Source organism: Trachemys scripta, chromosome 16, assembly GCF_013100865.1.
Source record: "Trachemys scripta elegans isolate TJP31775 chromosome 16, CAS_Tse_1.0, whole genome shotgun sequence".
NCBI classification, from domain to species: Eukaryota; Metazoa; Chordata; order Testudines; family Emydidae; genus Trachemys; species Trachemys scripta.
Genome location: NC_048313.1, coordinates 10,995,292 through 11,003,088, shown reverse-complemented (window position 1 = coordinate 11,003,088; position 7,797 = coordinate 10,995,292).

Here is a 7,797-nt window from a genome sequence, read left to right as displayed (position 1 = left end):
CGGGGTACAGAGTGCAGGGGGGCAGAGAGGACGGGGTGGGGTACAGAGTGCAGGGGGGCAGAGAGGACGGGGAGGGGGGTACAGAGTGTGGGGGGGCAGGGACTCGGGTGTGTTGTAGTGGGGCCTGTGGCCTGGGGCGGGGTTCAGAGAGGATGGGGGGGACAGAGAGGACGGGGGGGCAGGACTCCGTTGCTCTGTCGGTTTCTTTCTTACCCAACATCCCCTCCCCTGGGGCCTGTTGGGCAACTCCCCCCCCGCGCCCATCCCTGCCCTTCCGCCGCACCAGGATTCACCCGCCGGGCACCCTCCCCCCTCAGCCTGTTCAACCCCAGCACAGACTGGACATGGGGCATCTCCCAGGTGCCCCCCACGCCCACACCTGGGCCAGCTCCTGGAGAGGCCCAATCCTGGCAGGTGAGTGAGGGGGACAGGACTGGGATAGGAAGGGGCTGCGAGTCGGGAGTGAGGGGCACCAGCAGAGCTGGGGGGTTCCCATTTCTGACGTCCTCCCGCCCTTCCTCCCCGCAGTCTGTGTCCTGTTCTCCTGCCTCCCACTGGCCGGCGCTGTTGATTTTGGGGTGGCAGTGGTGCCCCCCCACCCGACCGTGGGGCAGACGGTGACCCTGCTGGTGGGGGGGCCCGGGGAGTCGCCCAGAGCTGCACCTGGTACCGCAGAAGCTCCACATCCGAGACCGATCGGATCCTGACCTTCACCTCCCCGGACACGCAGAGCCAGGGGCCGGCGTCCACGGGGCGCGAAACCCTGGGGGGCGACTGCTCCCTGCGCATTGTGGGGTTAACCCCCCAGGACAACGGGAGCTTCACCCTCGTCATCCGCGCCAGGGGTCGGTCCCAAGCGCTCTTCGTGCGCCTGCAGCTCGCCGGTAAGAGCAAGAAGGGGCACGGTGGGGGGCTCAGCAGGGGGTGCTGTGGGGCGGGGGACTCAGAGGGGGCACTGTGGGACGGGGGGCTCAGCAGAGGGCACCGTGGGGTGGGGTGGGGGTTTCAGCAGGGGGCTCCATAGGACGGGGTGGGGGGCTCAGCAGAGAGCACTGTGGGTCAGGGTGGGGGTTCAGCAGGGGGCGCCATGGGGCAGGGAGTGGGGTGGGGGTGCTTGGTAGGGGGGCGCCGTGGGGGAAGGGGGTTGGGCAGCAAGTTGCTCCATGGGGGGGGGGGCTGTCTCCCACNGGGGGGGGCAGGCAGAGGGGCTCGCAGATGCCCCCCCCATAATCCGAGACTAAAGTTCACATTGCGGGGGGAGCGCTGGGCAGCGCCTGCCCTGGGGCACGGGCTGGACGGCGGGACGCAGGGCGAGAGCCCGGGCAGCGGAGGGGCCTGAGGGTCCAGCGCCGGGGGGGGCCGGGGCGCACGGTGAGGGGCGCCCGGAGCCCAGGTCCGGTGCCTACCTGGGCGACCGATCAGAGCCAGAAGCAGGAGGCCCCGCAGCGGGCAGCCGGACTGGCCCATGGTGTCCGCGGCCGCGAGAAACTGTAACTAACTCCCGGAGCCCGTCCCGGACTCCAGCCCCCCGAGCCCGGCTCGCCCCGCCCCCGAGCCCGGCTCGCTCCGCCCCCGACCCCCGGAGCCCGGCTCGCCCAGCCCCCAAACTCCCACCTGCTCCAGAGAGGGCGGGGACTGCGGGCCCTGGGAGCCGGGACCCCCACCCCCCCAGGACCCCTGCAGCCCTCGCCACACCAAGGACCCCCGTCCCCTAAAGCACATTGGATCCCCTTCTCCCCAGCCAGCCCCACTCCCTGCCTTAGCCTGCCTCCCCCCTCACCACTGCAAGGCCCTGCCCGTCTACCCATCTAACCCTCCAGCACCTCCTGCTGAATCCCGGCCGGAGCAAAGGGTGATAGCCATGCGTCAGGGTCTGCAGCAGGGGGATCGGAGCCAGGACTTCTGGGTTCTTGCCAGGCCCGTTGGGATCCGTTCACCACTCAGACAGGCCCAAGTAGGTCTGGTATACAGATCCTGACAGGCCTGGGTAGAACCCAGGAGTCCTGGCTCCCAGCGCCCCCTCCTCTAACCCACTGGACCCTACCCCATCCCCAGAGCCAGGGACAGAACCCAGGAGTCCTGGGTCCCAGCCCCCCCTGCTCTAACCCACTGGACCCTACCCCACCCCCAGAGCCAGGGACAGAACCCAGGAGTCCTGGGTCCCAGCCCCCCCTGCTCTAACCCACTGGACCCCACCCCACCCCCAGAGCCAGGGACAGAACCCAGGAGTCCTGGCTCCCCCATCCCATCCATCCAAGACCACTTCCAGCCCAGGGCCTGACCTCTCTTTGCTCTCAACATGCTGCCACCTGCCCCTCACCTTCCGGTTCCAGAGGCTGCATATTCCACATTCCTGTCTCAGGGTCTGGGGGCATCCCCCAAACCTGGGTCAAAGGTCACACCCGCCTGGGGGAAAGGCCAGGATTGGTGACAGTGAGTGTGTAGTGTGCGCGCAAAAGGAGGGGATGGCGAATGGGACATGGGGCCTTTCCCCTCTGGGAGGTGCTGGCGTCGATCTGGCCCCAGGGTGCTGGGAGGATGGGGGCACTGGCTGGGCTGGGGAGCTGATGCCCTGTAGTGCTGCTTAGCTGGGCCCGGATGTGCGTTTCCACCTCCCCTGCCTGCTCTCTGCAGCCCTGGGCCAGGGCCAGGGCCAGGGGGTGGGGGGGCTGGGCTGCCAGCCCGGAGCTGGGGATTAATGGCAGCCTGGCTGGCAGCAGCCCCACAGCACACTGCAAATCACGAGTCTGGTGCATCAGAGACATCCCACCGGGCCCCCCAACCTGGTGTGGGGCACTGAGCATCATGGGAGCAGCCCCCTAGGGTACCCCAGCCCACCCTGCCCCCCTTCCCTGGATCTGCTCCCTCTGGTCTGGGAGCCCTTTGTTTCAGGGAGGCTGTAATCTGAGCTGACTGAACCTGGCGGTCTGTGCTTTGGCTTGTAGACTTGGGGGTGTGCGCGTGTGTGTGACTGAGAGAGGGAGAGAGACACCAGGCAGGTAAGCACGAGGAATGAGTGAGTGTGTGTGCATTCACAAATCCATGTGTGCAGGATGCACACTTGTGTGTGTCCACAAACAAGTGTTCACAAGTGTGCATGAGTGTGTGAATCTGTAGGGGCCTGTGTGAGTGTGTACACAAGCTGGTGTAGTGTTCTGCACGGGGGGTGGGGGCGGTTGTCCAGGAGGCTCGGGCCGATGTGCAGAGGAGGGTGTGTTGTACAGCAGTGTGTGTGTTGTGTAGCTGTGTATCAGGAACTAAGCTGCAGGTCCAGTGGTTAGGCCAGGCCTGAGGGATGGAGCCAGAGTTGGTCGGCAGGAACCGTGGCCAGGGGCAGGAACCGTGGCCAGGGCTAGGACACAGGAATCAGGAACAAAGCGAGGAAGCAGGAGCAGGCACAGACAGGCCTCAGGCACTCAGCCAGCTAAAAGGGGAAAGGCTGACCCAGGGGGCCAAGCAGCGCTGGTGTGCCCATTAACACACACACACGCCCACTGGCCTGGGTCAGACCCAGGGGCACAGCCAGACACTGTGTGCACACTAGCACATGCACTAGTGCACACGTGCACACACACACACACACACACTGCCCTGGGTCAGACCCAGGGGCCCAGCAGCACCTGCAGCTCTTGCAAGGCTGAGCTGGGATCCTGCCCCTCCCTTGTTTCATCACAGGCAGCAGCATCACCGTGTGGCCAGTCTGAGAAATGCACAGAGATGGAGCCGCAGGGAAAGTCCCCTTGGGGTCCTTTTCCCAAAGGGGCTGGTGGGGTCAGCAGGAGCCCAGCACCTCTGCAAGTTGTGCCCAGTATTGGGGTAAAGGCTCAGGACTGGGAGCCAGGACTCCTGGGTTCTGTCCCTGGTACCATGTAGGGTGACCATGTACTTAAAGTACTGCCCAGGGTCTTTTCAGGGGGGATAAGGCAAAGCACCACTTTTATTGGTAATTGTGACGAAGTGGGGGGTTTTCTTGTTTTCTGTGGAGTTTCAATGGTTTGTATGCGGAGGGGGTGGGACTCAGTTTCCCTGGGTGTTACTGGTTTAATGAGGTGAGGGGAGAGGGAGTTTGTTTTGCAGAGGACCGGAGAGAGGACTTGGGGACCCAGCCAATGGCCGGGAGGATGGATACCCCAGCGACCGGTGACCTGGTGACCCAGAGGCCCAGCTGAGGAGACGCAGCCGGTTCTGGCCAGTGGGAGGACAATGGGCTGCAGAGTGAGGACCCAGTGACCTAACCAGCCGGTTCCAGCCAGAGGACAGAAGCGAGGAGAGGAGGCCCCGGTTTATGACCCTGTTTACCTGGAGAGAAGACAATGGACAGAGGCGGGGCTTGGGGCCGGGGATCTCAGATGCCCAGCTGGGAGCAGGGGGGCTCTGGCTGGAGAGGGGAAACAGGCAGAGCCCACCTGGATGCAGGGAGACTGGGATGTGCTGGGCTGAGGAAGGCCAGGCCTGAGGCCCTGAGAGTTTCCTGTGCTGTGTTCAACTCTCAATAAACCTCCTGTTTCATGCTGGCTGAGAGTCACTCTGGTCTAGAGAACAGGGTGGCATCAACCCCTTCGGGGGTGGAGGCCCCAGTGGTCTAGAGCGAGTGAACTCCCTGAGGGGGCCCACGGCAGAGACAGACGTGCTAAGGCTCAGAGAGGTGCGGCTCCAGGAGGTGGAGGGGCCTGACCCCGAGAGAGAGTGGACCCCCGAGAAGGGCTGTCTCACTGAAAGGGGCACCCCTCACGGACCGCACGGGGCCAAGAGTGGGCACGATCTGTGAGTCCGTGACAGTAATACATGTATCAATTAACACTGTATCATATGCATATGATATATATTACACTCATGCACTTACACACACAAACACACTCTGTCTTGTTGTTGTTACCAATTAGTTACTCCCCTTAACTTTGGCCAGGTGACTTAGATGGGGGAGGGGTGGAGCCAGGCTTCTGCTGATCCGGATCGGTGCTCCCATGTTGACAAGATGAGACCCAGGGTCCTCTGCAAGACACCTCAAATTTATAGCAGCTTCCCTCTCATGCAAATCTGTACCAGATGCAAAGTCAGTGTCTGTGTCCATTGGTCACACTGCTCTACAGCCAAAATGCTTCTGAAATAAATGTAGTCAAACTTTACTAATTCTGGGTCACTGAGAATGAAAATGATGCTTAAAATTGTTGATTGGCTCTAGTTTTCAAGATACGCTATTGGGTCAGTATATACGACTCTTGACTTGGGAATGGCGGAGGATAAGTGAGTTATAAAGGGAAGGGATCTCAGTTTAAACCAGAAATGACTAAAATACATCTTTGACTGGATCTATGAATAAATCTATGACTGGGTTTGGACAGTACTTGCTTTTTAGGCAAAACAATGAATGATGCAATCTGAAGCTGGTATTGCATCATACATGATATGAATTGCATCATGTTATTCCTAGAAGTCATGGATGATGCAATCATAACGAAGCTTACATCACTCTGCTGAACAAATTGCCCTATATCAGCTCTAGAAATCATACAGTGTCATGCTCTCTTATTTGTCAGTGTTTGATTTTGCAAAGGGACACATTTCTGTTTAGCCAAAGTGAGCAGAGATGCCTCGTACTTGTGTGAACAGTGCAGATAACTTCTGCTATGTTTGTGGTGAAGTGACTTTTGCATCACAAAAGCACAGTATAACCACTATGGTTAAGAAAGCCTATCATCTTTATTTTGGCTGCAAAATTGGAGATCAGGACAAGAGGTGGGCCCCACACATATGCTGCAACACTTGTGCAACAAATCTTCGCCAGTGATTGAACAGGAAAAGGAAATCTATGCCTTTTGCAGTGCCAATGATTTGGAGAGAGCCAACAGATCATCCCAGCAATTGTTACTTCTGCATGGTGCCTCCAGTTGGGAAAGGTGTGTCAAAGAAGAAAAAGTGGACTGTGCATTATCCTAACATTCCATCAGCTATACGTCCAGTATCCCATGGAGAAGGACTGCCGGTTCCTGATGCACCAGAATCATTCTCACTTGAGTCAGACGAGGAAGAGGAAGAGGATGAAACTTCTGGTCCTGAACCATCAATGTCACAGGACCCACATTTTCTCCCATCCTCCTCCTCTGAACCACACCTCATAACACAAGGTGAACTGAATGACCTTGTCAGGGATTTGGAACTACCCAAGAGCAAGGCAGAGCTGTTGGGCTCCAGACTACAGCAGTGGAATCTCCTGGCAGGTGATGTTAGGGTTTCCATGTTCCGTGACCGTCAAAAGGCTCTTGTCCCATTCTTCTTCACGGAAGGTGATCTTGTAGCCTGCAACAACATCGATGGTGTGATGGCAGCCCTCAACATCGTTCACGATCCAGATGAGTGGCGACTGTTCATTGATTCATCGAAGACGAGTCTTAAAGCTGTTTTACTGCATAATGGCAATGTTTTGCCATCAATTCCAATTGGTCATGCAGTCCATATGAAGGAAACCTATGACAACATGAAACAACTTTTGAGGTGCATAAACTGTGACCAACATCAGTGGCAGCTTTGTGGCAATTTGAAGGTTGTTGCTCTCTTGCTTGGTCTGCAGACTGGATACACAAAGTACTGCTGTTTTCTCTGCGAATGGGATAGTCATGCAAGAGATTCCCACTACATCAAGAAAGATTGGCCACTCCGACAGTCATTGGAGCCTGGGAGGAAAAGTGTTCAGCATCCACCACTTGTTGAATCAAGGAAGATTTTGTTACCACCCTTACACATCAAGCTGGGTCTGATGAAGAACTTTGTCAAGGCCATTGACAAAACACAAGCAGCTTTCAAGTACCTCCGTGGAAAATTTCCATGGTTAAGTGAAGCTAAGATAAAGGAAGATGTCTTTGTGGTCCTCAGATTCGTGAACTTCTTTGAGATGATGCATTTGACCATGCACTGCGTGGCAAGGAAAAGACGGCATGGAAAGCCTTCCAGTTAGTGGCAATAAATATTTTCGGAAACAACAAGGCAGACAACTACAGGTTGTTGGTGGCAAACCTCCTCAAGGCATGAGATGGCGTTCACCTTTCGAGGAGGGGAAAGACCCTATTTGGACACAGACTGTCTAACCTAGTGAGGAGGGTGTTATACTAATAAAAACTAGCAGGATCTTATTAAAGGGGACAAGATAAAGATGCCACATTTATTATGATAACAATTTGATTTATGACCAATAACTAATATCTTAATCCTTATACACACACATTATACCTAATACCTACACACACACACACACACACACACACACACACAGAGATACATAGTTACCAGTCCTGCTTGAGTCTGTGGCTTGAGTTTGCAGCTTGGGTTCGTAGCTTGTGGCGGTAACTGGCCAGGAAAGCCGGGCACAAGGACGAGCTGGGTCTCTGTTGGGCATGCACCGATGCCCTTCCATGTTGGCAGCAGAATGTTACCCTCCTCCAAAGTTTTCCATCTCACCCATCCTTTTTGTAGGCTTTAGTTTGAATCCAGAGTCTATAGGTCTTGCTGTGTCACGCTGCCTCTGGGTTTGGTGATTGATCACAGGTCAATTGGAGACATGACTTTCAGCCTGGGACCTGGCTTTGATCTTCCTTCCATTGTACCTTTTCTTTTTAGGGTGGATTCTCCTTACTTTGTTAGGGCTCTTGTCTGCATCTTCAGCCCTTGGTGTTTGAACTCTATTTAATCAGGACAGGCTGGGGCTGGAGGTTGATTCCATCATCCATACATACCTCATTCACACATCTAAACTAAACTAATAAGATTACAGCAGAGTTTGCAAAAATGAAGGTTGCAGCAAGC